The 18623-nt window shown below is 39.3% G+C and overlaps 2 protein-coding genes across 7 annotated transcripts in view; one reads left to right on the forward strand and one right to left on the reverse strand.

The window, feature by feature from the left end:
- The window catches only part of LOC110828294 (uncharacterized), a 183024-nt gene that overhangs the window by 96607 nt on the left and 67794 nt on the right, over positions 1-18623 (reverse strand). For all 3 annotated transcript variants that reach the window (XM_022060877.2, XM_022060874.2, XM_022060878.2), the window contains one exon: positions 6500-6639. The gene's annotated coding sequence lies outside the window, so the exon portion shown is untranslated. The remainder of the gene's footprint in view (positions 1-6499; positions 6640-18623) is intronic.
- LOC110828296 (netrin-3) overlaps positions 1-18623 on the forward strand; it is a 171018-nt gene that overhangs the window by 75058 nt on the left and 77337 nt on the right. The gene's annotated exons all lie outside the window — the stretch shown is intronic.

An 18623-nucleotide genomic window follows, 5' to 3' on the forward strand; every position in this document is an offset into this window, starting at 1 on the left:
ATACGAGATTATATATAAAACGAAATAATTATATAACACGCAGTTTTACGAATTGCATAAAACACACACAGCAGCGCTCGCAGGCCCAATGTCGGAGAACAAATCAGGCCGCGAGCCTGTACGTAGCTTACAGGTACATACACAGTCATGTCAATTTCAGAACATATGTTCTATATAATTTTCCAATTTTCCTTTGCTGACTGTAAATAGAGATGTGATGATATTGATGTGAAAGGATTTCAATAAATTCTGGGAATTCTAGTATATTTCCAATGCTGCATCCCTTGCTGTTTCCTGCTACTCTTCCGCAAAATTAGTTGCTAAGTGTAGGCCTTTCTACCAAAATAATCAATTGCTAAAATTTTAGGTCCAGATGTAGGCCTTTTTTTATGTCTGCATGTCTACTGTGTGCTTGGCTGCGCTCTCGTGTATGTCGGTCTGTTGTTCTGCCAGAAATTTATGGTAGGAAGGGAGTGACGACGAGGAGTCTTAAGTTAAAGTTAATTAGGTTCGGTGAGACCAACTGCCCGCAGTGTGACCGCAATCGCATGATTTAGTATGCAGGTTACTCTGTTCTCTGGGTTAACTTCCTGTGCGGGTACATTGGACCTTGCATGTCGACTTCAATGGACACAGCGAAACAAGTCACCCTGAGAAATCACCAAGTTCTTCCTTCACTGATTCAGACCTACAGGTGCGAACCTGTTTGAAAATGATTTGCATATCGAACTCGTACTACTGTTACTGACGTCGCTAACTTAGTTATGTCATCGATGTTTGCCATGCTCGATAACAACTGCGTTGTATCACCTTTTTTAACTAAACACGATCTCATAAATTCCCGTTAGCCACTCACAGACTCTGATATCCCCGAATTCTCGGCATGTTAGTTTGGCATACATACTTAGAACATAAAATTACAGATCTAGTTAACAAATACAAAACTCAGGAAATAAATAAATAAGGGTAGAAAAGAGAGGGAGAACTATAAACGAAAACGGAGGTAAAGAGAAAAATACACCCATATAACGTTGAAAATGTTCGTTTCGCGGTGTAGGTATGGAATATCGCGCATTACATGCGAGGATGGCGGTAAAGGACTTTGGGGAAATACGTTCGAATGCTGGAATGACGTTAATTTTCTTTTTCTGGAACAAGAATTGCTTTGTTAGTGACAGTGAGGCACCTTAAGATTCTCATTACCATAACATCAACGGTGGAAATCACTCAGTATCGAGTGTTTATGATGTGCCACGTGTCACGCGAATGTCATGACGCAACCAACTTGTGAGTGAGCCTGTATCACTTCAGCACTCCCAGTGCAACTGATTTATGACGTAGACAGCTCAGATTTTCACATCACGAGCGAGTTCAGCGCTTGCTGGTGGGCAAACACGTAATTCGTTTTCCGTTTATGAACAACATTCCGCGTTGAATTGCATTTTACATATTAATTTGGTGAAACAGCAACTTTAAATTATTTGTACTTGCTTGATGTCCGACATTCTCTTGATACGTGAGCCGAAATGACATAACGAAGAGATGTAGCAAATTATACGGTCCCAAAGAACGATAATTTATCTTTAATTTTATGTTAATGTTTAACGTGTTAAGTTTGTGGCAATTCGCGACTTATTGTTTCTTAGACTGAGGGCCTGTTAGCTTCATATCCAGTGCCCAGACTAGACGACACCCATTCAAATACGGGGCTGTCTTCTCCATCCGAAACCTGAGGGTGTGTACAGGATTAAATTAGATCAAGACGCGGCCCAACTGCGGGCTTGTAAGCATGGCGATGACAGTTTTGGATAAGATTTCTTCGACTGCTCGAAGAAACAATTTTTAACTACTGAGTGAGCTAAAAGATTAATGTGTACAGAAGATGAATTTGTATACTGTCGTGATGCCTTATAATCACACTGAAATAACTAATACTTTTTAAAACGGCAGAAATTAATCTTACCTTAACAGATTTGAATATTATTTATTAATGTGTAAATAGTATACAATCATAGACACTGATATTATTAATAATTCGTTCAAAATGATGCCTGTTACTTGCCCTGAGACATACAAATAACTTGGATAATAAATGGTTATGAACAGCTCCCCGGAACGGGTGTGCGAATTGCTAGTGGGACGCAGGGAATTCCCCTCCCACAGTTTGAAGCGCTTTGTTTATCCCACGGGAAGGGGTTAATTTTCTCTCTTAGTTATGTAAACAGAAGTAGAGTTTCATTTACTCTACAAGTTACAAGAAGTGTGACAATAATACTTGCTCACATGACAGATCACCGGACATTCGTGTCTGGAGGTGGAAAACCAGGTTAAGAAATAAACAAAGATGGTGGGAAGATATAATTGTTTAGTAATATTTTTCTGAGCGACTGTTATGTGGCATATACTGAGCAGAATTAGATTAATTACAAACTTAAAAATCAAGTTTTGAGCCCATTTTGCTTGTAGTGATTCATAATATTAGTCGGAAAACTGTTCAAAACTTGAACCTACTAAGAATACGGCACTAGAGTGAGGAAACAGACCTCGTGTAGTTTTCCTCCTTCCCATTTTAATGATTAACTACAATTAATCACTAAAAATGCCAAGCGTTTTCTACACCGCGCACAGAACAACACGCTAAAACCAATCAGCGTCACTCCGAATCTAAACTACACAAAGATCAACATGAGAAACCTGACGCTCCGGCCAACTTAACCTCGGAAAAAAAGGTTCCGATACCCGGCTGTGTGGGCTCCAGATCAGGTCTGAACGTGGATTTTTACTATTTTGGTATTTGTTCTCCTGCGTGGTGTAGGTACCACCCCATTTCCATTTCTATCTTCTTCAGCATCCAGTTCAAAACGACGCCATCAACTAGACGCGAATACACAAACATTAGAGCTTAGATAATCCATCTTACATTAGGACATTCCAGTGTTCGTCGGTTTTATTACGTCCTGTCAACGTTCCGTTATTAATCAACTGCCAGCCTTCAAGTTGAATGAACTTGGGTCATATTACACAGTGAATCAAAACGTAAGGGAGAATACGGGAGGTTGAGAGTTACTTTATTGAATCAGGAAGTAAGGGTAGAAGGAAAGGAAATATTGTGGGTGAAGGTGAGGGGGGGTTGTTATAAGGGTGGAGGGATATCTAGGAACTAATAACATTAGCCTGGAATCACCCTAGGGATACTTCAGGGAGAGAAAGAGTAGCTAGGGACGCTCTGGAGGGGCGAGCACGACGCAAGTGGTGGCTGAGAGAAGACTCTCTTCAGCATCACCTCTCTACGACTGCAGTCCTTACTGTGATTAATTTTCTGAATCTTTATATAAATGCTGTACACTTTATTCATTGCTGGCCATTATCTTTGTCTTATAAAGTCGTTCTAACGCTCTACAATGATGGCTCTCCGAAGCACAATGCCAAAAGTGATAGCATTAAAGCAAGTTACATCACGAGAAAAATTAAATCGCAGACCTTGTTCTTATTCAAATTCAAGTTAAATCACGCATTTAAAACAGTGTAATGTTTAAAGCAGAGCATGTGTGTACGTGTGTGTGTTTAAACGTTCCTCCTGTTTTATATATCAGTTGCTTATCCTTTGAAAGAAAAAAAACCCAAAATAATCCGCTGTTTTTACGGGAAACACAAATATGCCTGAATATTCTGCTTCAGTCCACAGCACGGACTGAGATTCCTGGTACTCAAACTACAATCAGAAGACTTTGGATATTTTGTTTTTGCTTTGGGAAAGATTAATATTGCAGACACAGTTTCAGACAGAATATCTCAAGAGAAGGAAACATACACGGCAACCAGGAAGACTTTTCTCAATTTATTCGAACCAATTCCGAATGATCCTTATCAAACTTATAAAACCGTGGACATGTGCTGTTTTTATTCTTTCAAGCTGAACGTGAGTACAGTCATTCATCTGTTGCCACCAGTCCAGACCTCACACGGATAGAAGCGTTCTAATTGACCTAGACCATATATAGACGGGGTCTACACGGCATTGTAAATCATGTAAACATAGTAACACTAGCAATCCGTCACAGAAAATCTAATTAACTTTCATTTCACCAGTCTGTAAGCCCATCTCCTTTGGTTTACGATCGATCAGTAGTTCCACTTATTCAAGCCTAATTACCTGAAAATCTACTATTAAACTTATAAACAACCAATTTAAAGACACCGCTTAATCGTGCAATGAAATAATAATTAAATGATCTTAATGATTTCACTAGTTGGAAAGCTAATGTTTAATTAACGGCTGAAGCTGTAGTGTCACAACGAGATGCAGCAGGCAAATGATAAATGGGTGTAATTCTCGTTCAGACGCCGTTAGTACATTACACTGAGTAGTTGCAGTAAAATCTGCTCATAATCGAATAACAAGACACACAGTACAACACACACCCCACGTATTTATGTTACAATTCGTAAGTCTGAAGAAATTCATGCTACATGCGTACATTTCACTGTTACTGGGTAGTACACTCTTTCACTCTTTCGAGTACTGTTCATCGACTCGTTTTCTTCCTTCAGTGTTCCGTTCTGTATCTCTTCTTTCCTATTTCAATTTACTCCCGTTTTTAAATCTGTTCATATAGTATAAGTCAGTGGTATTCAACCTGGGGTACGCGAAGACATCTTAGGGGGTACGCGAAATTTAAAAAGAAATATTATTTTATTATAAACACTGAATAATCAGTAATGTAATTTATTTAATTTATTTTAGATATAGATTATATACTATGTATAACTTGAATTATACACCAACAACTTTGGGGGTAAAAAGTTGAAGAGAAATTATATCTGGGGGTACGCGAACACAAAATGGTTGAATACGACTGGTATAAGCACATTTTAAATACATTCTGCGTCAAATCTTTCTTTCTGCTTTGTGTTACAACGCCAATTTTCCGTTTACCACAAGTAATTTTAAATTGCCTTTCACTCTACATTCGCGGTATTGGACAGGTTGTCAGATAAAAGCAGGATTCCGTTGAATAAAATTATCGTCTTAAACAGACTTTACTGTGTAAACGACTCTTATTTCATTTTGCTGAAGACATGGCTTCTCACTCCACGCTTCAACATACAGTGAATTGAATAGAGGTATTAACTCCGTCAGTAATTAGTGAAGGATTGGTTACTGCACGTAAGACAAATTGTGTACTTTATTTGAAAGAGAACAGTTTTGATTTCAACGACAGGCTATTTACCTGCACGGGTCGTAAAGTCATGAAGATAAAAATGGGTTAGATATGTGATAAGAGTCTGGGATGAATAAAAAAGGCTGATGGAGATAACACGTGACAGAAAAGCCAGAATGAACGACCAATAAGGAAATAGGGACAGGAGACCATTTTATAGGCTATATAACTACGTGGTAGTAAGGTACGCACAGCACGTACTGGCCCTAAGAAACTGGACAACAGGCAAGCTTCGTCATCAAGTAACGTTTTAAACTCGCCATAACCAACTACACAATATTTTGTGCTTAAAATATATAAAAATAGATGGAAAATTGGTATAAAATTTCGGTCGAAAAAAAACAAACAAAGTGACCAACCAAGTGAACGATGCCATTTTCCAGGGTAAACTTGTAACACTTGAAGCCGAAGCTTATCTAAATTATACGTAATCAATAATTCATTCACAAAGGCAAAGAAAATATAACGCGCCTCCATCAAGTCGATCAATTGGTTACTGGTATTTTGGTAAATAGTCCCTGTTAACTTTGATAATCATAATTAACCTATAAACAGAGTTATTGATTGTTAAAGCCAAGGTACATGCAGTTACTCATGGGATTTAAATGGTTAATATTTCTCGAAATCTTTAATTTAAATTTACGCGTAGATCTGACAGTGCTGTCAATTTTCCGGGATGTAGCGTGATAGGACCGTCTTCTGTATTACCTTGAAGATTATAATAATGATGTTAAATATGTAACTGATGACACGCGGAGCCACATGATGGAGTTAAACGGAACTGGCGGCCACTAACAAGCAGAACTACGCAAATAACGTTCATGACTTAGTGGTGCTCTTCATGCAAATGTCTTGTCTATAGTAAAACGTATCTTGTTTAAAGAGATCCTACATTTTAGGCTGACATACAATACTTAGGTCCCGTGACCCCTGAAACGCGGAGGGAGTTAGGGGGCCCAAGTTCGGTCCTGATATCAGCGGACGCGGTTACGTCGTGTCGTCCATTCAAAAAGCAGGTACTATATTCTAAGGCTAAATAAATATTAAGTAATGTATCGGACATAATATTTCCTAATAAACTCGGAGCTGATAAAAAACTGATTTATTTTATGGTTTTATACTTTTTTAGCATACAACAGTGTGTGAGGACGGTAATTTTAATTAATGTGTCAAATATGGAAAGGGGCTCAACTTTAAAAATGTCTGAAAGGTATCGAAGGCGACAATATTTTCCACAGAATATAACTAATTTCTTGTTACATGAAATATCCACATACCTTCTTGTAGCAGCAGTGTTTCAAACAAGAACGGCCTGACTACAGGGAGACATCGGAGGCTGCAACATGTGGATACAAGAACCATCTTCATGTCACTTGCTCCTTCTGCTCTCGTTTCCTTCGCTACTGAATTATTCATGCTGTAGAAAGAGAAGAAGGTTCCAATCAACATTTGGAAAAAAAAAAAAAAAAAAAAAAGCTGAATATGCAAGAAAACATACACAAACTGCATTGAAACGTCAGAGTGTACAGTGCCTAATGTTTATGAACGGTCTGCTCAGAACAATCTGCTAACTAAGAACGACAAATTAAGGTACAAACAAGAGTCTTTTGGGGGAGGGGACAATGCAACATTAAAAATAAACGAAAATACATTTGGAGATCGATGTCGACTGTTTTCAAGGAAATATATGGTGAAACAGGAAATAGGGTTACAAACCAAAGACGTTGAGCACCTTGAAATCGCAAAGAAACTGGCGCAATTAGTTCTTCAAGGAACTTGTTGTTTCCTACATGTTTCTTAGCAGGAGTACTTGCTGCTTGATATTTTGCCAAAGGTCAGCACGAAGGATGGATAAATATATCGGCCAATGCCAGTTATATCCACCACATCGAAAACAAGCCCTGCAAGTTCCTGATATTGCAGACTTTTATTTCTCTTCTTGTTTTAGATGTAATTCGAATCTGTGCATCGATAATTCGCCACTTCAATATGCAAAGCTTCGCAGATCACACACAAAGTAACGAGAAGCCGTTTTCCACTATATGGTATTTTTCTCGACCGTTTTGAAGAAAATCGACAATATCTGATACAGGGACCTCCCGGCGGTCATTTCTGACCTTGACGACCATTAAAAACCTCACACGGTCCGGATCATGTGACCAAGGCAGAACACTTCCTACGGTGCCCAACAATTCATCTTATGGTTAAATTCATTCCATGAATATGTTTTTATATGGCGCATTTTCTAACAGCTTACGACTAGCTCCTACATCATGAATTAGTACAGAGCGCAAACATGTTATTGATAGCAGTATTGAACCACCTCAGAATGCAACACAGCAGCTTCCTATATTTAAAGAAAAAGGAATGAATAGAAGAAAATAAATAAGGTAATAAAGAGCTTCGCCTTCCCTTCAATCTCGAACAAAATCCTCATCCACTTGGCCTTTGGCCTGGGATAACTGCCCCCATTTGCTCTCTGCATAGCCATGTATGCTTAACTCCGTAATTCTACATGATATATCGAGGGAAGTGGAGGGGTGTATTCTTTCTAGTTACAAGCAATCCACTTCTTGAACGTCTTTGTTTCCACCCCTTGCCACTTGGCCTCGGGCTGACATGGGAATCCTCTTCGACTTGCCTTAGGGGTACAAGACCTCGCAGAGCTAATGAGGCACTGGGGTCACGACCCGAGCACGGGTGGGTTCCAGCCCAGCGACATTTCACATCTTCCGAGACATTTCCTGTGATCTTGAAGCTGCGAGTTCAGGTTCCTCCAGTAGTGGACCCTGAACAGCCGCTTCATCTTCCTGACGACAAACATCAAACGCTTGTGTGTCCCAATAAAGTTAAGTGATGCCATTATCCTTCGGTAAAGAAACACGTCACTGTTCGTACAGAAACCTGGGTAGTTATACGCTAATTCTGTGCCAATTTCCTGCTACAAAATCGAACCTTAGCCAGTATTTAATCTCTGGTGCTTCTGCACTGCATAGACAGAAATACAACATTAGTCGTGCCATAACTTGTGCAGCTAAGGGCCGAGGAGGGCCTGATTTACGCCCAGGTTAGTCTTCCTAGGATTTGTGGTGGACACAGTGGCACTGGGATAGGTTTTCCTCTTAGTCCTTCGCCTTTCCTCTGCCAATATCACCGCTGTTTAATATTAACTCATATAAATTCTGGCGGATGGACCGACTTCTACAGAGACATAATTTCACCCCATGGCGACAAGAACAATAGGAGTTATGACGATGGATTCTCAATGTGGAAAACAGAGTTCAATTCCGGTTAGTTTGTGTGGAATTCGTAGTAGATAAAGTAGGACTAGATCGTGTTTATCGCCAAGTACTTCACTCTGAGACTCATTGAACGTATACTCTGTATTCATCGGTGAACCGTCCCTGTGGCGCGCGATGGAACCGACCAGCCAGAATGTCATCACATTCTTGGTCCTCTGTTGCAGCTTCATCTCTGATCCAGCACATCGTTAAACTCGTGTGAAAGAAGGTAATTTAAGTTTATATTTCATATAGCCAAATTTGATAGAAACATAAAAATAACACAACTGAAGTATTTATGGCCGCAGAATGTCGTATTCCGTTTTGTTGTTCAATCACTAGGTTGTAATTGCAAATAGGATTCGGCTTCAGAGACACGTTATGTTATGTTGAGTTTATCTCAAAATGTAGAGGCGTACGTGTATGTCCCGAAAGGTCTTGCTGTGTAATAACACATTAGTGGATGATCAAATAACAAAGTAATTGCTGAATGCTTTATTTAGATTAGTACGTAAGTTTTATGACTTTAAGTTCTCTTGCTTTCAGTTTATGGATACAAAACTTTGCTTTTACTGAAATTGTTATTTTTTCAGCCCCTATTCCCTTTCATCACATTTCTAAACTTTTGAACTTAAACTGTGTTTAACAGACAGCTCCATCCACGTGATTCCGTCTATATCGTATAACTAAAAATATCCCTAACACAACATCATAACCAAAAAAGCCTCACTTTTGTATGCATGGAAATTAAAAAAACAATGCTCAATTTTAATAGCAACAATCTTACACTTATTGAGAATTTATTGGCTATACTGACTGAGCTACTCCAGTTGACAGTGTAAATTAGTCACTTGGCTAAAATACCAATAGATTAACAGCTTAATTAATTATATTTATTCCGGTGTCTGTGCAGTCTGAGACCACACGAAGACTGAGAACGTGAGTTCGAATCTCGACTGAGACTAGGATGTATCCCGCGATTTGCTGTGTTGTCCTTTTACGATCTGAGCAAGTTCAAACTTCTTAAGAAGAACTGTGCTCCATGGAGTCAATCTTCTTACGACAAAGACTTTACAACTGACAGATCCTTCAGTCCAAGGCGACGTACCGTAAAATTTCACGAGACGTCAGAAACTCTCCTTAAGGCTACGCGTTTACTGTGGGTCTTCTGAGCTGGAGCTGCCCCAAGTATAGTAATTTGAAGTCTCGCAAAATTAATCCAGAAATTTACACAGCAGTGAGGGCGCTGTATCTAAAGGTAATCTGAAACCTAGCTAGGGCTGTTCTGCTATGCACTAGTTCAAGGAGCGTAGGAATCAAGAAAAATGGGAAAAGGACAAGGTTCTTGTCAAATATTTCAACTTCATTCTTCAACTCAGTACCTCCTCTTCTAGCAATCCACTTTGTAATAGACACTTTCCCGTCATTTTAATAATGTAATAACAATGGCAGTTTCAGATTAAACTCTTCACACGAGACCTGATGGACTCAGACTTGATCTGTGTTCCTAAGCGATGCATTAAGCAGGTACACGACTTCTAGAGCAATCTGACTAGAGTCACCATACAGTGGTCTAATAAGAGTTAGATTTTGCTCTGCAGAGGTCACGTACCCTAAGAGAGCAGAAACTGTCAAAAATCGGACTGTTGACCGAAAGGAGAAGAATAATTGAGAACTAACAGAACACGCGAACAAGTAAGCAAGATTCGAAATCACAAGCGAGAGAGACAAAGACGATTCTCCTCATTTCAAGCACGTGTATAAGAAATATCATCGGCTTTAGAGTTGACAAACATGTGACTGAGGTCCTTAATTTTAATCCCACGCAAGAATATTTAACATGCAGCAGAAGTATCAGATAAACGCCTTTCTCTCCAGAAACAAAGAAAAATACTCGTACTTCTGAACACACACACACAGACACGTGTTTTATTTCATCTGAGGCCGACAATTGATCGCCACGTTCATAAACACATAGAATCAGTTTGTAACATGTAAATCATTCCATTTCTGCTTTCCTTATGGTCTCGAAAGACCACGTGCAAACTGTGTTAACATTTCTTATATCACCACGAGGGACAGTAGGTTTATTTTGGAAGATGTAACCGCTCCTAAAAGAGTTTACAAGTGGCTCAGCATTCCGCTCCCTTGAATTTCAAACACACTCTACTTTTCTAATAATTTATGGCTAGATATTTAGTTCCTGACGGTATAAATCATAGTTTCTATAGCGAGGATGTAACAGGGAGTGCCGGTGAGGGAAGATGACGCTTGCTGTAGCCTACGTATTCCAGCTCGTGAGTTTTACGAGGTTGGCCACACCAACGCGGCTTCAAACTGCCTAATCTGTCTCATAATCTCAAATCATTATTCATACGTGATATTGTCCTCTTACCCAAATGTCATAAATTAACTTTATAATGCGTCTTTTTTAAAACAGTTGAGTTGAAATAGCTTAATCAGTAAGGTGATACGCTACTGAGTGACCGGTCGCTATAATTCAAGTTAGGGCAGGGATGTTCCCTTTGCCATCAGGTCGAGGTCGGCTCTGAGGCACGGTCTCCTACACAATGCGTAGCGGTGGTAAAGCGGATGGAGCCTGAAGCAGGTCCGTTTTATCACAGTTTTACCACACTCTCCTACGCCTTCATGACTTTGGGCCACGGAAAAGGATTTACTTTTACGTATTATAAAACAAACGTGTGTTCAATAACAACACAACGCGACGGGTCTTCGAAAACTAGATTAAGTGTCCTAAGTCCAAAGTTTAGGCATGTGCCGGGTGTAATGTGATCCTCTAAATAAACATCGAAATTGGTCACATCTCAAAGGAGACTCTCATGACCTCCGTGAGTACACGGACAAATTAAAATAAAATTTCTTTCAGTTGTAAATACTGTCTGTTAACGAATCCAAGTTTCATTAACCCACGCAGTTATGTCCTTAAAATGAAAAAAAGATTAAATGTAAAAGAAAATGTGACACATTTAACACGGTGAAATCAAAACTACTTACCTTGATGATGAATTGAACCTGCGCATGGCCTCAAGGTCACGTATTAATGAGACGGTGAATATTATTTCATATACAATCTCTAAACGGAGACCAAGATACAAGAATCTATGTACGCAAGTCATTCAATCACGATCGCTTACAGTAATAAATACAGGCCTATAAAAATTTTATACAGAACGTTTTAAATTAAATTAATCAATTTTAAAGTTATTTATCAGCAGATTTGGTGTATTCTGGCTGCTATTAATTCATATGTCCCGGCGTTTTGGTATGCTGTTACGATATCCAAAACTTTCAAAAGCTAAATAAGTTACCAATCAAAAGAAAACGATTACAGATTTAGGTGTAAGAAAATTAAATAAGTATTACATATCTTCACTCGAAATGCACGATTACTAAATGGTAGTAGCTCATATATTTCAGTGAGCATTACTCCAGGCTTCAAACGGAATGTTGGAGATCATCATTTCTTCGAAAATGTTTTAAAAGCCATATAGCGGGACAAATAGCACTCATGGAAGTAATAAGTTATGCTTAAAAATTTTGTAAGAAAACCTGAAGTAAACAGAACCGAGGGAAAAATTGTAGGATAGTATTAAAAACATTGGTTTTAAAGAAATCGTATGAGGGCCAAGACAATGCCAATTCCTGTCTCTTCTGAGCACGGTAATGAACATTTAGATTCTACGAAAGGGGAAATTACTGTGATTACTGGTTCTCAAGAAGAACCAATGCGCGCCCATGTTATTTTTCCAATAGAAATATACCTAAATCAGTAATTAATACAATAAAATAAAGCTGATTCTTACTATTTACAACTTATGGATGGAAAAATGTCAATGACTAGCTTGGTGTTACAGCTTTGAAATAAACTGCCTGTCTATTAATTACAATGAGCAATCGATTAATTAAATAGTTGTCACGCCACGTAAGAAATGAAGACACTGATTTCTTTTGCACTATAAAACAGATTTTTGACAGAAAAATGGTGGAAGCAGACTTGATGAAAACATTCTATGTAAGAACATACTTCGGTTATTAATACACATTCATTTAATAACCTACGAGCCACGGAATGTTCTGTGGAAACCATCGCATTAAGTAATATAATTTCTTGAAGTTTTAAAGACTGCTAATGGATCTGTCCAAATTAGACTGAGTGTTGTATTATATTTCAAAACGTCTCTGAGAGATTTTCTCTCTATAGATATTATTGATTTCAGAGCTGAAAACATTTACATTTACGACTGATGTACGTACAGGCACAGGAGTAGTATCGTGTTTCATAAATAAGCCAATTATCTTTAATTTAGTTAACATTCAACCCACTCAGAACGTCTTAGCTGCAGATCGCATGAAACCGGGTTAAAATAACGTCGTCCATTTAAACCTAGCGAATGAAATGTTTTGGCTGTGCAGACTATACATCCCACGTTTTCTTCACGGTTCATATAAAGACAGAAATACGACTCAAGTACCACGACACTCTTCTTACTAATAAACGACAGTGGAGCGGTTTATTTTTCCAAACTCCTTCTGTACCTTTTGTATACCCCATCGACCATGATGTTCATGTATAGTAGATGTAAATGAATCAACTGCTCGAGGCAAATGGCGCTGTCGTATCGCACAGCTTTATCATATCCCTATTTTACACCGTTTACTAATGTTTTATACCATGAGATTTTTTTAAAACTTTTGCGAAGTTCTTGTGTAATGTAAGAGTTATAGCCGACCGGTACGCAGCAGAGGTAAATTCTCGTGACAATTTCTACGTAAATGCTAATACCAAATTTAACAGAGATCCTTTTACGGGTTACGGATATAGAACATTTGCGTGTACTGACGAACATGACAATCGATTTATGCATTTTGCGCAAATTGGTTATAAGATATAACTTTCTATAATCCTTGTTACTTCTTTAAACAAACGAACTATATAGGATTTGAGGTTTTCACGGCGTTGATTCCAAAGATGTCAATTTTCTGGGTTGTAGAGCCGTTAAGTTTGATAGAAGTAGATAAACTTCTACCTGAAGATGAGTATGAAGATTTCTGTCTTCTGGGTTGTTGCGCTGTGTAGTCTGGTCGATGTTAACCAACGTTTCAGAGGTCATACTGCCTCCGTCATCAGAGTATGAAGATTTCCGTCTTCTGGGTTGTTGCGCTGTGTAGTCTGGTCGATGTTAACCAACGTTTCAGAGGTCATACTGCCTCCATCATCAGGGCGATGAAGATTTCTGTCTTCTGGGTTGTTGCGCTGTGTAGTCTGGTCGATGTTAACCAACGTTTCAGAGGTCATACTGCCTCCGTCATCAGGGCGATGAGTATGAAGATTTCTGTCTTCTGGGTTGTTGCGCTGTGTAGTCTGGTCGATGTTAACCAACGTTTCAGAGGTCATACTGCCTCCATCATCAGGGCGATGAGTGTGAAGATTTCTGTCTTCTGGGTCGTTGCGCTGTGTAGTCTGGTCGATGTTAACCAACGTTTCAGAGGTCATACTGCCTCCGTCATCAGGGCGATGAAGATTTCTGTCTTCTGGGTTGTTGCGCTGTGTAGTCTGGTCGATGTTTACCAACGTTTCAGAGGTCATACTGCCTCCGTCATCAGAGTATGAAGATTTCTGTCTTCTGGGTCGTTGCGCTGTGTAGTCTGGTCGATGTTAACCAACGTTTCAGAGGTCATACTGCCTCCGTCATCAGGGCGATGAAGATTTCTGTCTTCTGGGTTGTTGCGCTGTGTAGTCTGGTCGATGTCAACCAACGTTTCAGAGGTCATACTGCCTCCGTCATCAGGGCGATGAGTATGAAGATTTCTGTCTTCTGGGTCGTTGCGCTGTGTAGTCTGGTCGATGTTAACCAACGTTTCAGAGGTCATACTGCCTCCGTCATCAGGGCGATGATCATCTTCATACTCACCGCTGTGAGAATCTGAAGTCTTTCAAACTTCTACGTGACTAAAGGCGCTACAACCCAGAAGACAGCCATTATATGAACCACGCTTTATAAAGTTGGATCTTCATTCGCACAATAGTCATGTATTAATGACGGGGCACACGTAACGTTAGATAAAAGTATTCACGAACAGACTTTAGTGTAAAAGCGGCCGTGGTCTATATTAATCATATGTATGAATCGTAATTGTAATTGTTTATTTTATCACAACTAAACCGTTTATTCTCAGTCCCAAATCCAATGGCATTCTTTCCCACGAGGAAAGGGAGGTGAAATGTAAATCTGATTACGATCTTCGCTTAGTAAAGAGGTTAAGAATGCATGGAACTTAACCTTCACGAACGCATACGCATTCCTATTGTGGTTGACGGGTTAAAAGGTACAAGTAAATCTTTATCGTTTCATCGCACTTATTTTATAAGGACTTTTTTTTTACGGTGATACCATTCTCTCGTATATTTAATGGTTTAGTATGTCCTTCAATGTGTTCTTAATCTCGCAGGGGATTTTTTTCTAGATCGAAAAACGCTCTAAAGAAAGTATTTTTTAAGGAACTCAGTAATTTTAACAAATTAGCTTAGTAATTAGATATTTCATTGGAACCAAACGTTAAACGCCGCCAATAGAAAAGCTTGCAATTTAATCGGTCAATAATACAGTTAAATTCAATCAACATTAATAACTCATACTTAAGAGAGTGTTGTCGAATTGCTAGGCTAATACGACTTTATTAATTACATCGTTAGACTCTGCTTACTTTCTTTAAATACTTGTTCAGTTCCTACATCGGAGTGCTGGATTCTCTGTATAAGATCTGTCGACGTTTGTGCTTATATGACAAATGCTATGCTATAATTGCATTGTATAGTCTGCTTCATATGTAATTACACAATACCACAGTAACTCAAAAAGTCCTCTTCCCTTCCCGAGCCAATGTGTTGTAGTTCAATGACCAAACCAGTTCGGCTGGCCATAGATTACACTTACGTTTAACAGAGCCGCGTCGATGAAAATTGATATTAGGCAGTACGGAAAGAGAAAGGGACTTTGCTTCCTATGGCCTGAACCATTTACATACAATGTGTTGTAAGGTCCATGCGGACAGCCTGTAGAACAAGCAAGTAGCACATAGCCTCTGCATGTCTACAGGGTTACTTGTATGAACTGCCAGTGTCACTTCTGAATGAATTGGGGTTCCTTGTACAGAAGTAATATATATGAGCAAATATAAACTTTTACATCATCATTGATTTGTTTTCTATTATAGGACTATCATTGCTGTGCGAAACTGTGTGTCCCAGCTATAAAATCTTACTGGAATGCTGACTTCGTTGTGATTCTGTTACCAATACTGTATTAATCCATCAGGAAATACACTGAGCTGCAATCTGTACCGTCCGGATTTAACGAAGATTGAAGTGATATTAAAATACAATGTCTCCAAATGAAGCTCTATAACGTTCATGCCTGTTATTGCCACGTGACAGCATTAATCCGACCAGATATAGATCACACTGAGTTCTGTAACGCGAAGCCAGTCAGGCCATTCTTTCGTATTGTTATTCCAAATAAAGAAACATTTCCGAATCGTAAAGTAAAAAAGAATTACTTTCGAACACAGGTCAGGCAGCCGCGGTGTTATTACAAAGATAAAACGTACAACTTATTATGCGTCGCACAGCAATTAATCCATTAGTCAGGCAGCAATAGAGACGTCAGTCACCCTAGTGCTGGCATGCAGTGTGAATTAGGCTCAAATGATGTAACGTCAAAGACTTAGAAAGTCGAACACACTTGATACGTAAAAGCTATCGACGTTCACCAACGCTTGAAACCAGAAAGGTAAAAGAGTAACGCTAAATATCTGTGGCGACTGTAGGTAGCCCGTAAGTCAGTCTGTCCCATGACATCCGTAGAACGATATTTGCCTCGATATCACGTATCATTCTAATAGCGTTCACTGCACGTCCTTGATCCGTGCGAAATTATGAATCGGGATCGAAAATTGATGTATGGTCCTGAAATTAGTGATGATATGAAGATATCCGTCTTCTGGGTTATTGCGCTGTGTAGTCTGGTCGATGTTAACCAACGTTTCAGAGGTCATACTGCCTCCGTCATCAGGGCGGATCGCCCTGATGACGGAGGCAGTATGACCTCTGAAACGTTGGTTAACATCGACCAGACTACACAACGCAACAACCCAGAAGACAGAAATCTTCATACTCATCGCCCTGATGACGGAGGCAGTATGACCTCTGAAACGTTGGTTAACATCGACCAGACTACACAACGCAACAACCCAGAAGACAGAAATCTTCATACTCATCGCCCTGATGACGGAGGCAGTATGACCTCTGAAACGTTGGTTAACATCGACCAGACTACACAGCGCAATAACCCAGAAGACGGATATCTTCATACTCACCGCTGTGAGAACCTCAAGTGTTACATAGTGATGATATGTTTTCGAAAATGTAAGATTTTGATTGGTGTAATTCTTCCTAGCTTCGCCATATAGACTGAAGCATTGGAAGGAAAGTGAGTACTGTAAGTTCTTCTGATAACGTCTTAGTACAGACGACTTGCTTGATTTCTAGAGGCATACACACAACGAGTACCTTCACGGAGGGACAGAAAATTCTGGAAGTCGCATGCGCACAACATTCCTTCTGCCACATTTGTTTGTTAGTATAAAACCGTTTATGATTTAAATAATCGTTCTTGTACTACGTAATTGGCTTCCTATCCTTCCCACTCACGCACACTTTTTACACGCAATTTATTCTTACAACGCATGTTCAGAGGACTAGAGATGAAACAGCCCTGTGTCCTAGAGGAAGAATCTCAACATTTAACATCACGTGACTCGACGACTAGCTCTTCTTTCAACACAAAGCATATATTCTGCCATCTGCAGTCCAAATGTGAGATAAGGGCGTATCTTGCACCCTCCTTTCCCATCACCTCGGACTTTTGTTTCTTTTAGAATTCAGAAACTATTTCTTCCTATCCACCCGTCTTCCTCCGCAGGCCGATTTTAACGCTTTCACGCTAATATAATTAGAGACTCATTGGACGTTCCAGACACGCCCGCAGTGTGGTAGCAACCAACTGTCACTGCCGTATTACTAAGGCTCGTCCATGCACATTAGAGAGTTGTATTTACTCAGAATCAGAGACGCACTGGACCCGGTTTGCAAGAGCATTTTATGTGTGTCGTTCGCAATTATTTCGTTAAAAATGATGGGTGTAAAACTTGACCTCTGAACCTAAGCGAAGAAAGTTTATGATAGCAAAGTGCAGCTGGGAATATTTGACCTAAGAGAGAGAAAGCACATACAAAACTGCATAAGGAGCGTCATAATTCATACTCTTCATCAAATATTATTAGACTGACAGCAGGCATGGGAAATGAGAATTGTGTGTAACATTCTAGTCAGAAAACCTGAAGGAAAGAGGACTTCGGAGACGAAGACGTAGATAGGATGATAATATTAAAATGTGCATTCTTCACCTCTGGTTTATGGCTCGAGTACAGAAGGCCACAATTAAAGTATTCACCTCCGCTAAAACCTTAAATCCCACATGTTAAAATGGACATTTAAGAAACAGAGTACGAGGATTCGGGCTGGATTAAGCTGACTCAGAATAGAGTCGAGTAGCGGCCTCTTGTGAATATGACAATAAAATTTAGGATTCCAGGTCTCGGGTTAAAATATCTGTCCGGATATCGGCTATTAGGGCATATTTTTCGTGGTTTCACCAAGTCCCTTCAATATAATGCCGGGATAGTACGTTAAATTTGGCTACGACTATTATTTTCATATCCTTTCTGAAATTCATCATTCACTAATTAGCCCTTCGCAGAAGCCATATGCTCAGTTACTGGCAAAAATAAACAAAGGTAATACGAATAATATGTATGTTAAAATATCAGTGAACACTAGTCATTAACGTAAAATTCTAGACCAAATTATTCAGCCTGGGGTAAGACTCCATTTATGTGTCACAGGTGGACGAACAAGCACGGCGAAACCAACTCAGTTGTTGCGAAACGTGTCTGACAACTGAAGATACGTATTTATGACCTTTATTTATGTAAACTGTTGATAATGAACATTTCTAATACCCGAAAGTTGCCGTACAAT

The sequence above is a fragment of the Zootermopsis nevadensis genome, unplaced genomic scaffold (assembly GCF_977971745.1).
Source record: "Zootermopsis nevadensis isolate Lab colony 2312 unplaced genomic scaffold, Znev_1.0 Znev_ptg000022l, whole genome shotgun sequence".
Classification (NCBI taxonomy): domain Eukaryota; kingdom Metazoa; phylum Arthropoda; class Insecta; order Blattodea; family Termopsidae; genus Zootermopsis; species Zootermopsis nevadensis.